The sequence below is a fragment of the Stenella coeruleoalba genome, assembly GCF_951394435.1.
Source record: "Stenella coeruleoalba genome assembly, chromosome: 1".
Lineage (NCBI taxonomy): Eukaryota > Metazoa > Chordata > Mammalia > Artiodactyla > Delphinidae > Stenella > Stenella coeruleoalba.
Window position 1 is genome coordinate 129,826,987 of NC_137169.1, and position 18,311 is coordinate 129,845,297.

Sequence of the window (18,311 nt, forward strand, 5' to 3'; positions counted from 1 at the left end):
TCATTAAAATTAAAACTTTTGCAAAATTGTTTTTTCTGACAACACTAAACATATTCTTACCATTAAATCCTGCAATTGCACTACTTGGTATTTATCCAAAGGAGATGAAAATGTATGTCCACACAAAAACCTGCACACAGATATTTATAGTAACTTTCTTCATAATAGCTAAAATTTGAAAGCAGCCAAGATGTCCTTCAGTATGTGACTAGATAAATAAACTGTGGTATATCTAAACAATGGAATATTGTTCAGTACTAAAGGGAAATAAGCTATCAAGCCATAAAAAGACATGCATTTTAAGACATTTAAAAAAATTAAAATAACTACTGGGTATACAGAAAAATACCTAAAATGAAAAAGGGTCTTTTATTTTCATACAGTAATAATGAAATAAGAATTTTCGTTTAAGATCATTTATACATTTAAAAGCCTTTACATTTTCCCAAAGAAATTAATGTATTACTATGGAACATTTTGTTAAAAATGCCACAGACAAGACTATGAGACTCTCTAAGTACTACTTCTATCATCTTACTAACATCAGTAAAAATAAGTTAGTGTTAACACATTTCAGCTTCCTCTCTCTAGAAATAGAATGAGAAAAAGAGCAATAATAATAAGAGACAGTAGCTTCAAATCTTTTTAAAAAAGTTATTCCCAATTGCACATCCATTATCAGCCATAGAAAATGCAGGGCTGCGGTAGAAGTCATGGTGTCCAGCACTCTGAAGAGCGCATTATTTTAGAGATGAATCAATATAAAAGAAGAAAAGTACTCAAATCATCTGAAGATGATGTAGTATTAAAAAGCTTTGGGGGAAAATGAGGCTGCAATTTGAACAAAACTATCCACTTACAAAGAAAGGAGGACATTAGTTATTGTCTAAGAGTTACCATAAAGACACTAAAAAGAAAAAATACACACACACACACACACACACACACACACACACACACACACACATAATCCTTATATAACTAGTAACTTAAAATTAAAAAATAATATGTCTTCAATTTACTTGTGATGAATAAACCTCACTTGAATTAACAGAGGAAAGCATTTAAACATAAGAAACAGAAAAAGAGTTTCAACAGTTTTAAAATATACCTAGTTTATATTGTAAAGAAACGCTATTGACAACAAAATGCTCCTAAGAGGAACTTTGGTGACAGAGTCCAGTTGAAAACCACTGTCTATTTACAAGGTAGACTTGGGGTGCTGCACTGAACAGTGTGCCCCCAAAATTCATGTCCGTGCAGGATCTGTGAATGTGACCTTGTTTGGAAGGGTCTTCGCAGATGTGATTAGTTAAGATGAGGTCATACTGAATTAGCATGGGCCCTAAGTCTAATGGCTGGTGTCTTTATAAGAAGAGGGAAATTTGAACCCAGAGATACAGACACAAACAGAGGCAAATAGGCCATGTGATGTCAGAGGCAGTGACTGGAGCGATACAGATAGAAATGCCAAGAATTGTCAGCAACAACCAGAAGCTGGAAGAGAGGCATAGAACAGATTGTCCCTAGAGCCTTCAGAAGAAGCATGGCCCTGCTGACACCTTGATTTCAGACTTCTAGGCTCCAGATCATGAGGGAATAAAATTTCTGTCATTTGTGGCATTTTGTTACAGCCACCCTAGAAATTAATATACTTGGTAAAAATTCAACCCAACAGTCATTTTTATTTTGATATAAATCACGAAACTAAACCCTAACTAATGCGTTTCCTGTTTTGCCTCCATCTCTGATTTTTTTTAAGCTAGCAAGTATTTGTTTCTTGCTTATACCTTCAAAATAAAAGTTATGATTTTGATGACATGATAGCTAAAATCTTTACTCATTATTCTGGTCCATATACATTTACTCATGACATCAAAATTCATTTACTGAGCATCTAATATATATTTTATTCTAAATCTCATCTTTGATTTCTCTAGTAGTCCAAACCTTCTCATTTGTGATAGAGTTTCAAAAATCACTTGGCTAAATGGATAATTTATTGAGTGTCCAAAGTATTTTCTTGAGTTAATAATTTTTAAAAATTATACTACTCCATTTCAGAAGAGAATGACAGGGCTTTTTCAAGAAGTTATCATTTATTATATAGGAAAGATTCCAAGTATTCTTCTGGATCATCTGCCGGTTCAGTTTCTAGTTGCACAAAGGCACCACATGACATACTTAGCCACAGTCTTGGACGATTGTTGTTGGCAGCAGAAAATTTCTGCTCAATAGGACCTATGGACCTGTGATCATTGCTACTACTTATCAACACCATCCTCTTAGAAAATTATCATCTTAGAAATATTTCGACTATCATGAATACTACTGTACAAGTACTAATTCTGCGAGTATTGATTGCTGTAAAAATGTAGCATATGATCTGGAAATGATCTACCAGTCACAATCTGGACAATCACAAATCTAATTACAAACTGCAACATTGAAAATGTACTAGAGGAAAGGTATGGAACCCTGCAGAACACACTACTAACATGTATAACTTTGTTGCAGGAGACGGGGATGCTATTTGTATTTTACATATATATATATAGTCTACATTTTCAGACTTATTACAATGAACATGTGGTTCCTTTGTCATTTAAAACATAGATTTAAGAAATTGTAAAAGTTCTTTTTTAAAGAGAAGTTGTTCTTTTTAATCCTATGATTGCTTCTCTGTGATCACCTTTGATTTCTGACCCCTGACTCAAAGTTTTTGAAATATTTAAAAGGGAAACAATAAATAATTGTTCAGGGCGTGAACCTTCCTTAAGCTTACTGGGCTCAAGTTGTTCAGCCACCTGGAATTGGAAAACTGGTCACTTAGGACACAGGTGAAACTGGCTCTTCATTAGTGGGGAGAGGAATGACCTGAAATACAGAAACACTCACCATGAAGATCAAGAAATAATCTCTCCAGGAAGAAGATCTGTAGGGAGAAAATGGAAATTTTAGGAAGCTAAAATGGCTAACCTTATTTTTTAATTGAAATATAGTTGATTTACAATGTTGTGTTAGTTTCAGGTCTACAGCAAAATGATTCAGTTATACATATATATTATTTTTCAGACTTTTTTCCCTTATAGGTTATTACAAAATACTTTGTTAAATGGTAGGTCCTAGTTGTTTATCTATTTTATATATAGTAGTGTGTATATGTTACCCAAACTCCTAATTTATCCCTCCCCCCCTTTCCCCTTTGGTAACCATAAGTTTGTTTTCTATGTCTGTGGGTTGGTGGGAATATAAATTGGTGCAGCCACTACGGAGGCACCTTAGAAAACTAAAAATAGAGCTACCATATGATCCTACAATCCTACTCCTGGGCCTATATCTGGAGAAAACCATAATTCAGAAAGATACATGCATCCCAATGTTCATAGCAGCACTATTTACAATAGTCAAGACATGGAAGCAACCTAAATGCCCATCAGCAGATGAATGGATAAAGAAGATGTGGTATATGTATATACAATGGAATATTAGCCATAAACAAATGAAATAATGCCATTTGTAGCAACATGGATGGACCTAGAGATTATCATACTACGTGAAGTAAGCCAGACAGACAAAGACAAATATCTATGTAACTGTTAACTTCTTTATTATTTCTACTGCTTGTGATTACACAGCTTGAGAACAAAGTGTGTTCTCTTTGTTAATCAATGTTAAAAAAAAATATACCAGCCTAGAAACGGTTATTCTAGCAAAAGTAGAAACAACAAACAAAAACTGAATGTTCCTCTCTGTACCATGTATTGGTTAATTTTTATAAAGACCAGATAGGTAGATACACTAGGACAAGTGATATGGGGCCAAGATCAAACAGCTATCAAAGGGCACTGCTGAGTCTTGAAACTTGGTTCTGGTCTGTATCCTATATTGTTTTTATAATGATCAAAAATACATATTTTATTTTAGGAAAATATTGTAACTTAGTAGTACAGTATAAGTGAAACAATTCAATTGTCTATTTTCTTTAATAAATAAAAGATGTCAGATTGATCTTTAAAGAACATGACAAAAAAGAATTTAGACCCCTTTTTTTAATTCTTTTCTCTATGACACAGGGATAGAATTCAATAATCACAACTGTTACAACACTAAGATTGTCAATTTTCAGCAATCTGAGTACACATGGTAATTGGAAATGGATTCTTAAAGAAGCAAATGCTAAAGTTACTCCACACAGATTATTGCTAATGTTAAACATAGATTCTTATCTGCTTGAACTCAGTGTTAAAATAACTAAGAAACATGTTCTTTCTATTTCTAAAGTGAAGCTAGAAAACCATATTGTATCACCATTATTAAATACAAATTCCAAAATGTATAAGAAACTTTTTTTTTTTTTAAAATAGCACATCTTCCTTTCTGGCAATTAACACCCAGATGAGACCGTCATATTCAGTAAGGTACCGCCATGATAAAGGTTTTTGTTTACCTGTTTGTTTTTGTTTTTCTTTGTTTGGTTTGGTTTTTAAAACCTGCCTCTGGTTACAATGTATTTGGAGTGACTTTAGAAGTCTGGGGAAGTACATATTGAAAGCAAATAAACATATGAAAGAATAACAAGTAGTTTATGGTCATTAATTAAAAATTACCATTATTTGTTTCTTCACTTAAATTGGCTAAATTTAACAGGAAGCTATTGCACAAATAATCTAAGGCTGAACTAGAAGTAACAGAAGGCTAGTTAGTTACACATATTTATGTTTCCCCAAATGTGTGTCTCTAATGGACATTATAAAGTGGCTAAGCACATACATGCTAGGTCTAAACTTTATGGGTTCATCTTTCCACCTATGTCATTTTCTATCTTTGTGACCTTTGGCAAACTGCTCAAACTCTCTGTATCTTGGTTTTTGCCTATACAATGCACGATGCAGATGTGTACCTCATAAGGTTCTCATATCTCTGAGTTCATAACGTATTTAGACCAGTGCTTGACACACAGTAAACACTCTTAGAGTATATTTTCTTCTTTATTTTGTGCATTCGACACAGAGTTTCCTTTGATTTACAGAATAAAACACTTTGATGTCACTCCTTTCTCCTCTATTCTTAATAAGTCTATAGTAGCTTCAGATTCCTTTCAAAGAATAAAATGTTACAGCTATTTTAAGTATATTTTCAAATGAATAAAGTAAACAGAAAAGAGAAAGGAGTCACCTATCTGGTAGGCTTTACTTGGTAGAATGACATGGTCCAATGAATTGATTACAAATTGATTTATTCAACAATTAATATGTGCCTAGAATAGCAAAAGAGTCTGGGGACGCAAAGAAAAATACAATGTTGGCTTTGCCCTTGGGAAAATTACAGTGGTGAGCTAGACAATAAATCCATGATTATTGTGTGATAAATGGTATTGTAATGGTGCACAAAGGATGCTCTAAGGGCAGCAACTTCTTAGTCCAGTTTTTGCAGGAATGGAGGATGGAGGATCAAAAGCAGATGATGGGTGGCTGAGTTCTGAAGGACAGTAACCAGGTATTGAACAGGGCAAAACGTACCAAGGCCAAGTATGCAGACAGAAGATGAGAAAGAGATACAGAAAATTCAACAGGACCAGAGTGCTGTGCTAGGTGATTCAAGAGATGAAGCTGAATATGGAAGGTGGCCACAGAGCATCTGGTATTCAGTTTACACTTTAACTGAAGGTTATGTGTAGATATATTAGTCAGAATTCTCCAGAGAAACAGAAAAAAAAAATATATATAGATCCACATATACATTATATATACATAAATAGAAATACATATATATACACACATACACACACACACACACACACACATACATATAAAGAGAGAGAAAGCTCAACCCTCAGGCAGGCAAGTTTTCTATATTAAAGTCTTGAGAATTGCATTTTTTCAGGAAATCTGTCTTTGCCTTCAACTGATGGGATGAATCCCACACAGGCTGTGGAGGATAAACTGCTTTACTCAAAGTCTCCTGATTTGGATGTTAACCACATCTTTAAGAAGGCATTCACAGCAAGATCTAGATTATTGTTTGACTAAAGAGTTGAGCACTATAGCCTAGAAGGCTCACATATAAAATTAACCGTGATGTTGAATTTCTAATCAGGAGAGTGGCAAGATGAGTCCTGTGTTTCAGAAGATAACTTTGGGGAATGGAAGGACATCGGGAAGAGAGCACGGATGAAGGTGGACATGTCACTAGGAGGATGATGCATGAATAAAGATCAGAGATGATAAAGATAAACTGGGTTGTTCTTGTTTTGATGGAGAGGATTATGTGGGTGGTTTTCGAAGCAGAGATTAACAAGGGTTGGTAAATGATTGTATATTGGATGTAGGGGGAAAAAAGGAAGACGTAAAACTCTACCATCCTCACATAATTAATTGGATTTTAAAATAGAAGCATTAATATTCTTTCACCTTAAAGCAAAGACAACCTACTGCTAATTCCCACTTATAATTATCTCCCAGAACTCTTAATCTGCAGTATTCATCCTCTTCTGAATAGCATTCTTCTGAAGTCTATTTTAGTTAATTTATTTCTCTTGGTTGTTATTTTTTTATAACCAGGCTTCAGTTACTTGTGAGGTAAAATTTTAAATTGGCAGTGAGTTCCAGACCATTTATACAGGGCTTTGTAGCTCTGAAAGCCTTTTCACATATATAAAACAGTAAAATATTCCTTTGTTACGAGGATATGATCCAGTTAAGTTTTACAAGTGATGCTTAGTGTAAGAAAAGTATAATACTCCAACATATTCCAAACAGGACAGGTAACTTTGGTAACGTAGACAATGTAATAACTTGACAAGAAATAAGGGAAAAGTGACAAAAAGGACAGCTCGCTTTTTGCAAATAATTTCTTTTTCTCTAAAGAAAAATTAAAATAATACTTCTGACATGTCATTGTCTTGTTCTTTTTACCTATCTCTTTAATAATTACTAAAAGAGAACTTTCATTCCCTGTCAGGCAAAATATAATTTAGCATCATAATGATTCCACCTCCTCAGCAACATTAGGCTACTTGATAGAGGATGTGATTAATGCCTGTGTAGAATCATTAACTGCAGGAAGTCTATTCCAAACAGTAGGAACAGAATCCTGTTCACTCGTAGATAGAACTGTGGTAATGTGCTTTTCGTCTAGGAGTGGTGTGTGGATACTTAGAAATATGATTTCACTTGATCTAGAATAATATGGGATAACTCTCTGAGTTCAAAATGCTATTAGGTCAGCTAATACTGCAACCTGTAGTCACCTCATAGGAAATATATATTTGTCAAATAATATTACTTGTTAAAACAATTATGATGAATGAAGCAAAAATTTTAAAAATATATATATAAAGCTAACTTCTTGAATGTAACTATGGTCATGTTAAAGAAGTGTTTTCACAATTTATTCATGTTTCCAGATCAGAGAATTATAGTTTTGCTTTAAAAACTGTAACCATGCGAAAATTGTAGGAATAATACATCTTACATCTATTTAATATTAAACAGAGGTAAAGATATCTCTAAGAAGGTTAAAAATGAAGATTTAACCTATTCATAAAGACATATCAGGAAGTGAACAATTCAGTTCAGATAATCGGTTCTTTTCTTTTACAAATATTCTAAGAATTGACATGAAACTTCTTTAGAGATCTAAATAATTTATTTAAGAACATTTCCTATTTGGTGTTCAGTATGGCGAAAAGACTGCAATTTTAAAACTGTAGGGTAAATGAACCCTGTGAGTTGAATCCTGATAAACTAGTGTGGTTCTCCATCATTCACTCCTATATAGGACAGCACAATATTTAAGCCTTAGGATTATTACCCAGGTTTAAATAAGCAATTGCTGTCCACTTGGTTAGTCAAAGTCATTTAAAATCAAATAACACAATGGCAAATAAGAGTCTGTTGTAGGCAAAAATTGTTTTATTGTACAAAAACATTTGACATATACATTTAATATTACTCATAGTGAGCTTGTGGAATGGCTAGTTTAATTCCCATTTTATGACGGAGTAAAATTTGACAGGTAAGGCACCCTAATTAATGTTACACTGCTCATTGTGAAGACAAAGAAAACCTAAATCCAGGATATTTTTTTCCAAATTTCATTTACTTCATATTAAGAGGAAATTTCAGTAAAGTTGACTTTACATCAACAAATACTCAAGGCATTTTTAGACCAAATTGTACTTGCAGGAGAAGAGATAGGACAGAGTCAGTGGCTTCCAACTGGGGAGACAGAGAGTTCAGTGAAAAATAAAACATAAAAGTTACCATTAACAGGGAAAAAAGAAAAAATGTGAGAACTAGCTGTAGAAATACTCTGATTGCTTGTGACTTTTGAAGTTAGACTTTAATTCAATAATTACAGGCTCATTTGAATAATTCTAATCTTTAATATCCTATTTTAAATAAAAATTGTGATATTAAATAAACTCCGTTCTTTAATAAGCATCTGAAATTACTCTATAGGGACTGATTTGCTAATATGGATGTTAGTATCATCAGAGTTTGATGTATTTTGGGTTTCACCATCTTGTCCTTTCTGTTTTCCAGAATTTCCACTCTTCACTAGAATGGCTATGGTTACTGTAAAGTGTTTTCAGGCAATTTTTTAAAATCTTGTGAAGAGTTTTTAGGTGTTATATTTGGAGAAATGATTTTCACATAGTCATAATGGTAGTAAAATCCCTGTTCGTTGAACTGGTTCTACAGAAATTCTTTGATATTACTTTTCTAAAACTGTCACAATTTGGGGAGAAAATTGGGGAGTTGCTGTTACACCTGATTATTTGGAGACTAGATGTTGCTGTTAATACTGTGTTGCCAGAGTGAAATATCTATTCTATCTCTGCATAATTAGCTCTAAAAATGTTAGATATTTGGATATAATATCTAGGGCAGGGCATCTGATAAGGTGAGCCTAAGTTTGGTGCAACTGTCTACCTCCAGGTGGGTGCTAAGAAATTAAGTATCTGAAATATTTGTCTCTCAACAAGCCCTGGATAGTGGGACATTTTCATGCATCTAAGTAGTAGTTCATATGCTGGGCGTCTACAAAATTATCAATTTTCTCCTGCTACACAGGAATAATAAGGTTTTGTTCACTTAAATGCCCAATTAAAAATTATACAAGGTAAGACCAAACTGTTCCAAAACAAGAATTTGTGGGTTTTTTTATTATAAGATAAATATGTCGATTATAGAAAGTTTGAGAAATATAGAAAATTATTTTAAAATGCAGAAATAAAAGGTACCAGATATCCAGGTTGATGTAATCTAATCACATGGGCTCTTTAAAAGCAAGGAGTTTCCTTTGGCTGGTAACAGAAGGAGAAATCAAAGAGATTGGAAGTGTGAGAAAATTTTGGCATGAGAGGATATTCCATTGTCGGCTTTTAAGATGGAAGAGGCAAGATGGGAAGGACCTGAGAGCTGGTCCTATGAGCATAGAGGAACCCTCAGCCAACAGCCTGCAACAGAATGAGGACCTCAAGGAATTGGATTTTGTTAAAAACCCAACTGAATTTGGAATCAGATACCTGCCCCCAACCCCCAGATCCTCCACATAAGATGCCGGCCTGGTTAACACCTTCATTTTGGCCTTTTGAATCCCATAGAAAAGAAAACAGTTAAGTCCACCTAGACTTCTGACCTGTGGAGCATCAGATATTGAATAGGTGTTGTTATAAGCTGTTAAATTGGTAATTTGTTATAGAGAAATAAATAGGAAATTAGCACAGGAGACTTCCTCTGTTCAATGGTTCTCAAATTTTAACATCTCAGAATCACCTGTCTAGCTTGTTAAAAAACAGATTGCTGGGTTCTGTATCCTGAGTCTCTAATTCCATAAGTTTGAGGCAGGACCTGAGAAATTCCCTTTCCATTCAGTTCCCAGTGATGTTGATGATACTGATCTGGGGACCACATTTCGAGAACTATTGCTTTACTGTAATACTCTTTGCCTCAGTTCACACCTCTTGGAAATTCCTTCCTAAAGAAAGAAAAATAACTTATCTGGTTACGGAAATTGGTAGAAGGAATTGGCCTTTCTAAGGCCCTTCTCTGCTCTCATTCCTGTGGCTCTGCCAGCCTGCAGACTGGGAACATTCTGGTCTGCTCATGGCCTTGAAGTCAGGGGTTTGCCTCTGTGAGAAGTGGTCAGTGATTTCCCAGGACTGCCAGTGACTCCGTGAGGAAGTCTGCTAATTCTGAGAGAAGGATGCAGAAGCCCATTGGGACGCCTTATCTTCACCACATCCTCCAATCCTGTTTTTGAGTAATAACACTGATATTTAGTTTACTGTTGTGTTTATCTCAGTGGGTTTGGGCTTCGGTAAGCCTATATGATATTATTTTTTGGCCCCATGAAATCTCAACAAACTATAGAATAATTGGAACTCATTTTAGCAGCCTGCAGCTCACTTCAGTTGCCAAGAACTACTCTTTCCCTAGTCAGAAGAGAGAGAACTTTTCGGCCAGTGGCCAGTTTGGAAGACATGCAACTTTGTGAGGCGAACCCGGTAAAGCTGTGGATTTTATCAACTGCTACTAAACAGGCCAAGCTAATTCACTGCTTTATATCACAACCAATCAACCACACTTATTCAAAGGTCAAACCAACCTTACATATTCATAGCAAAATTAAGGCCCTAGAATCTTCTATGGTAAATCTGATAACCATCTGAAGGAAAACTCATTATATGGGGTATAAAAGACCCAACATTTATTTCCCCAGCCTTTTGTCCAGCAACACCATCTTTCCTCCTAGAGAGATGGAAACAAAGTGAAACTTTCATTTACTGAATATTCACAGTATATAAGACTCTGGTGTTTATTATCAGGGCATTTATTTCTATCTCCATTTTACAATGAGGATCAGAAAATGTAATAAGTTTCCTAACATCATACATCCTGAAGTGGGGTGACCTGGGGCTCAAACATATGGTCTGTTTGATTCCAAAGCTCATGCTATTTCTACTCTGCCATTTTACCGATAAAGAATGCCATTTTAAAGCAATGTAAGTTATTGTGGTGGGAAAAAATGGACTCCCTAGATATACTCCTCTAGCTGAGGCCAAGTTAAAAGAAAAAGGACAATTTTACATAAAATGCTTACCAGATGTTTCTGAAAAAACATATTTCAAGTATTTTAATGATGCACATTTATCAATCACACTGTAAGTCTCATATCCTCTGTCTTTAAATAGATTCCTCTATGAATAATTACTAAGAATGATTTATCATGTCATACATTATTTAATGACAGTCAGTTCATATTATTTTTTGATTACAAAGAAATTAAAAATGTGGAAATAAAAAACGATGGAAAAGATAATATAAATCCACTATTAATATCATATGGGCAAAAATAATGATATTTATTGTAACCTAACACTTCCTAACTGCCAAGCTGATTTTCCAGTTCTTTTGGCTATTTCCATCATAGATTTCCTGTGTCAAGTTTGAGAAAATTAATATAATAGTATAATAGGGTTCATAAGGTCTGTTTCTGGCTCCAGAAACACACTGCATACATTTTCTAGCTGTCTGACTCCAGGGAAGTAATCCATTTTATATTTCTTTGCTCAGTATGAAGTGGAAAATAGTACTTGCCCACATGAAGAGTTTGTTGTGAGAATCAAATTTACTGATTGAATAGTATATCAGTCGGATGATTACTTAATTAAAAAAATTATTTGATGTCAACCATGGGCCAGGCATTGTGCTGGTCACAGGCGTTACAAAGAGAGATATAATCATCATTCGTGAGTGAGACACAAATATGCACAGATACACAAGTCTTACTTTGGGATATGCACAGACTATTATGAGAGTCAATAAAGGCCATCTCACCCAGCCTGGGGAAGTTAAGTAAAGTTTTCTGGAGTAACTCTTGAATCAAATTTTGATTATTGAATAAAATTAAAGGAGGGAAAAATCCAAAGAAAAAACATAGCAAGACATATGGGAAACTTATAAGCCTTTTACTGTTGTATCATGAAATGTGAGAAAGGAAACAGTGTTCAGTGCGGCACAAACAATAGGAATAACTTGAAATTATTCTTACAATACCTACCAAAGCCTTTAAAGTTACACTTTTAACCCAATATATTATCTTAGACAAAACTAGGAAATAATCAGAACTGTGGACAAAGGTAGGTACAAAGGTTTTTATATAAAAATTGTAATAAAATTTGGACAGATGCACTTAGAGTACAGGACACTAGTATTATGGTGACAATGAAATCTTTTCAAAGACTGTTTAGTGATATTGGAAAGTGCTCACAATCATTATATTATTATATTATATATACTATATATTATAATAACATTATATATATTAATTATATTATTATGTTAATACTAAGATGTAGACATCAGATTATCTACATGTAAGAGGATGCCAATTTTTAATTTTATATATATATATATGCTTATTTATGGGTAGTGAAAGTCTCATAAAGGGATGCATCTAAATGTTTACTGTTTTGCCTGGCAGAATAAATTTTTATGAGTAAGCAAAATACTAACATGTGTTGGGCATCTATACATATGTGTTTTATGTCTAGTATGTGAGATTGCAGATATTTAAATTTTCTTCTGGTTTTCTGTCAAAACTTCTGTATTTATAAGAAAATTTCAGAGTTAAAAATCAAGAATAAAAATATCATTAAAGAAAAATTAGATTAATGGATATAAAGTGAAAGACCGCCTGAATATAAGCTATGAGTACAAATAAGAAATAGCTGATTAGTTTTGGGGACTTAATTTAAGTATAATGAGTTTAAAAACTTCTAGATTATTAGGTTAATACTATGGCAACACAAAAGTGATGTAAACGGGCTTCCCTGGTGGCGCAGTGGTTGAGAATCTGCCTGCTAATGTAGGGGACACGGGTTCGAGCCCTGGTCTGGGAGGATCCCACATGCCGTGGAGCAACTAGGCCCGTGAGCCACAACTACTGAGCCTGCGTGTCTGGAGCCTGTGCTCCGCAACGAGAGGCCGCGATAGTGAGAGGCCCACGCACCGCGATGAAGAGTGGCCCCCGCTTGCCACAACTAAAGAAAGCCCTCACACAGAAACGAAGACCCAACACAGCAAAAATAAATAAATTAATTAATAAACTCCTACCCCCAACAACTTCTTTAAAAAAAAAAAAAAAAGTGATGTAAACTAGGAATGCCTATCATGTATTGTAATAAACCCTTACTTAATGCAACCCTAAGTATTTAAGCATTTCATATAAAAATAAGAAATTGCTATTCTAAACTTTGCACATATTAAAATACTAAATTTAGGGTAGAGATACATGAGTGAAATAAAATTCTTTTCAGGCCATTACTCAAAGACACAGTGACTGGTAAAATCACTCAAAGCATGTTTATTCAATGAAAAAATGAATGAATAAATGAATGAATGATTGACTTGGGGAACATGGTCTTTTGCTAACGATGACAGTGGTATAATAATTTAGGACTTGATTTAAAAGTTATTTGTGTTTACCAATTGTTGTCTTCTTGTAATTAGTTAATATCCATGATCAATCAGCTTGGCTAAATTTAGCTCATGGCAAGCATAAAATCATTTGCAGTTATCACTATCAAGTCCATTCCAGTTTATCTATTAGCTTCAAAGCCATGATACCCATCACAAACAAAACAAAAAAAAACAACAAACAGAAATTTTGAGATGGAAAGAAAAAGCAAAAACAAAAAAAATCAAAACTGAAGTAAAAAAAGAAATACTAAACTAATGTAATACTGTTATCCAATTAGCTAACTCTATATTTTAATACTTACAGCATATAGCATCAATTATAGAAAATATATAAGGTATAGGACAGTAGCTGATAGTTAAACTTTAGTGTGTTAAACAGTAAGGGAAATTGCTGTGAATGGTGTAAAGTTTGTGCACTAGTGGACTAAATAAAAAATTATTCAGGAAGAGCCAAGCTTAGGACCCTATTGAATTGAACAGATCTGGGATTTGCTACAATTTTCAAACTATAATATTCACTTCCATAAAAGAAAAGCTGTTTTCACATGGAAAATCAGGAGAGGCTCCAAGGAAAAGTCGTGTCTGTCACAGACAGTTTTTGATAAATATTGGCTCTTCTCTCCTGTCATCCCTATCACCATGTCCACAGGTTTACCGTCAAAAATATAATTTCAGGCAAAGAAAGAAAACATGGCTATGCTAATCCTCTAGAAGTACAACTTCTCAAACTATTTTGAGACTGTTTCCTACACAGTCTGGAAAAGTCACAGTGAGAGAGTGAGACAACCATAAAAGTCAGAGGAGGGAAGCAAACATGATGTAAATCACTTTAGAAAACCCTGAGACCAACGATGACAAACTCTGACCAACATGATCTTAAAAACAGAAGCTGACGCTAATAAACTGGGACGTGTTGCTAATGCAGTCAAGAACAAAACCAAAGAGAATGAATGAGAGGATTTCAAGAGCCAGGAATTTTTACTTCCCTTTTCTACTCTCAAGTGGGGAATAGTAGGTCTATTTGCAAAATGTGTGATGCCCATAAATTTCAAAAGAACTACTTTTGACCCATTTTCAATACCTAGAAAAGCATTATTTTTTTTATGACACTTCTAGAAAAACAGGAAACATTGAGATTTGTTGTTTTGTTTTAAATTCTGCTTAAAATAAACTTTAAGCAGTTTGCTATTACATAGTAATTTAGTTAATTTCGTTATTTTGCTATTTTCCTTTCACTAGTTGAATTTCTATAATCTCTGGATTTTCTTTTTCCTACTAATAACTCAACTTGCAATCATTAACTGGCTATGTATTTTCTTTTCTTTTTCTTTTTAATTTTTTTTAACATCTTTATTGGAGTATAATTGCTTTACAATGGTGAGTTAGTTTCTGCTTTATAACAAAGTGAATCAGTTATACATATACACATATCCGTATATCTCTTCCCTCTGGCATCTCCCTCCCTCCTACCCTCCCTATCCCACCCCTCTAGGGGGTCACAAAGCACCAAGCTGATCTCCCTGTGCTATGCGACTGCTTCCCACTAGCTATCTATTTTACATTTGGTAGTGTATGTATGTCCATGCCACTCTCTCACTTTGTCCCAGCTTACCCTCCCCCTCCCCGTATCCTCAAGTCTATTTTCTAGTAGGTCTGCGTCTTTATTCCTGTCTTGCCCCTAGGTTCTTCATGACCAGTTTTTTTTGTTTGTTTTTTGGATTCCATATATATGTGTTAGCATACAGTATTTGTTTTTCTCTTTCTGACTTACTTCACTCTGTATGACAGACTCTAGGTCCATCCACCTCACTGCAAATAACTCAATTTCATTTCTTTTTATGGCTGAGTAATATTGCATATATGTGCCACATCTTCTTTATCCATTCATCTGTTGATGGACACTTAGGTTGTATTTTCTTTTTTAAAAAAATCATGAAAATCTGTGATACCTGGAGATGGCAGTGGTCAAAATCCATGGGTAATAATTCTGTTTTTATTGTTTGGATTCTACAGTAACTGGTCTATTTAAATTATTACAATTTATTAAAAAAGTGTGGTTTCATCAAAAGCTATGTAGAAACATATATTTTTATAATTTACCTTACATGGGCTTTAATTCAAGGAGGGTCATGATTTATTAAAGATAGGTCAACAACACAGTACTACATCTTCAGGGCTACAGAATTATGAATCTGAGAACTGCTGTGTGTATCATTAAAAATTATTTGAGAGAGAGTTCTAAGAGGTTAATGATGTTTCTCCCTTTCTATCCTCACTTCTGAATATATTCTGTTGATCTTAAATTTTATACTAGTTGCAAACATGGGATGTTTTAAAAGCTCAAAGGATGAGGTATATAATTCTACAGTGAGCTGTAAAAATGTAGGAGAGAAGGATTTGGCAGTGAAGAAGTTTAAATTTGTCTTGAGACGAGTCTTGAGAAATAAGGAGGGATTCTCTGAAGGGACATTCATTTTTTGCTACAACTATTAGACATTTAGCGAACATAGAGCCCTACAAAGGAGAGGACAATTCTGGTGCATTTGTAGCTTACAGTCTATAGTAAAGACAGGCATTCCTGGCCAAGGGAAGAGCATAATTAAAGGCACAAGTTGTGAAATAACTTGGGGTGTTCAGAGTAAAGCATTATTTATAAGACTGGAATAGAGTATATGTGGGTGAGGGAAGCAAAAGGAAGGAATAGAAGCATATCAGAACTGTATTATGTGATCATTCTACACATATAGTGAAACCATCTTTAAAAATTCTAAATTACTATGGAATTTATGAGTACCTAAGGGTAGATAGTAACCATATGCAGTTTTGCTATGTGACACGTCTTGTACGTTATCTTGCCTTAGTATTTATATTTCCTATGGGTATGAAACATTCAGAAAATATTTGACGAAAGAATATTATTTATGGCTTTCTAGATTACCTCCCTGATCACTGAGGAGATGAGTCAATCATAAGCAAGATTTTCCTAAGTGCAAATGATTACATAATTGAGTGTTTAAGAATTGAAAATCTCCTAAGTTTACTATTTAGTTTTTTTCCAGTAATTTTCTATGTTCAAAATAATTGATAGCATTTATCAAGTCTTTCTATGTGAGAAAGCACTGAGCAAGGGACTTTACATCTAAAGTGAATGCCTACAGCAATATTACAAGGTAGTATTCTCAATACTATTTTAGAGAGGAAAAAGCTGTGTCCCAAAGAAATTAAATAATTTTCCTAGTGCCACATAAATAAGTACAGAAACTAAAAATCAAACTCTAAAAATCAAATTTCAGTCTGAAATTCACACCCCTCCCCACCCCACCGACTCTCTCACATTTGTTTTATTATATCACACTGCCTTTTACTCTTACTTAGATGACCTATATTTTTTGAAAGTTAAATGATTTAGAGTACCTTATTTTTCTTGAAGTGACTTTAGCAATTATAATGTTTTGGGCTTTGGGCAAATTATTTATAAGTATATAAAGCTTTATATCCTTGTCAGTAGTATCATAAAGAAAGGTAATTATTTTATTTCTCTCTGAATCTCTCTCATCCAAGCTTCTGAACTATATTTGTACAGGAAACATGTGAAGCATTCATGCTGATTCTTATAGTTCCTAACTAACTGGTTAATTCATTTGGAATTATTCAGAACTTTGTATCTGAGCTTGAAAACAGACCAAAAAAACTTGCCTATTGCAATTTGACCAATTATGCTTCAAAGTTATTCTCTAATATACACTAAAAACTTTTGATTTATTGATCAAAACATTCTTTTTATGACCTTTTTATACCGCTTTTAGTTGTTTGGGATTTCAGTTTTATTCTAATTATATTCTTTAATTCTGAAATCTGAAATGAAGTGGTATGCTTAAAATTTTTTATAAAAAATATTCTTTAACTTCTTTGTTATTTCCTTTCCCACACACCTTTTTCAAAACTACTTTAACCACCATGCATATCAAAAGTCTTCTGTCCCAGGGCTCTCCCAACACAATCCTAAATAATCCTTGAATTATGAGTGACAAAGGGGTCTCTGTCTGAACCTGATCATGACATATACAAAATCTTTCATGGATACTGTAGTTAGGAGTCAGTACTATGTATAGGTTAGATCCCAAGTCACGCCTCATGACCTGTTCAGTATTTTCATTCTTCTGAATCTATTCACTATTGAGTATCAAGGAGCCTTACTTACCTTTCTTTTTGTTAGAATACTAAGGACCGTAAAAATTTGCTTATCTTTTATCTATGATATTTTCTTGAGTAAGATAATATGATTTCAAACAAAATGAAATATCTTTAGATTTTTGTATCAATATTTTTCCTTTACCTCTGAGCATAAAAGAAAATGTGAAATTTATTCCAAAGTAATGAGTATAAGAGCACACATTTTATGGAAATTTATATTTTACTATACAAATCTACAGCAAGCTATATCAATTGATATTTATCAGTATCAATTATCAATTTCATATACACTATGTATAATATATATGGATATATTTGCATTTCAGATATATATATATGCATATAAGGATTATTTAATATATTATAACATAATATTTCACGTATTTTCTCTATTTATATGCCATATAGTATAATAACCCACTGTTAATTATAGTTAAACTCCCCAAAAGCATCCTATTTGTATACGTATCCATACTCAACTAATCTGCAATAGGGCGATTAGTATAAGTTTATCAAGACAATTCAACTCTGTGATTCCCTGCATATTTAAAGGCAGTGAAGTATAAAGAATGAATGAAACTTGAATAAACAATATCATCATTTAAGTCTGTGCTGAAAGTTAGG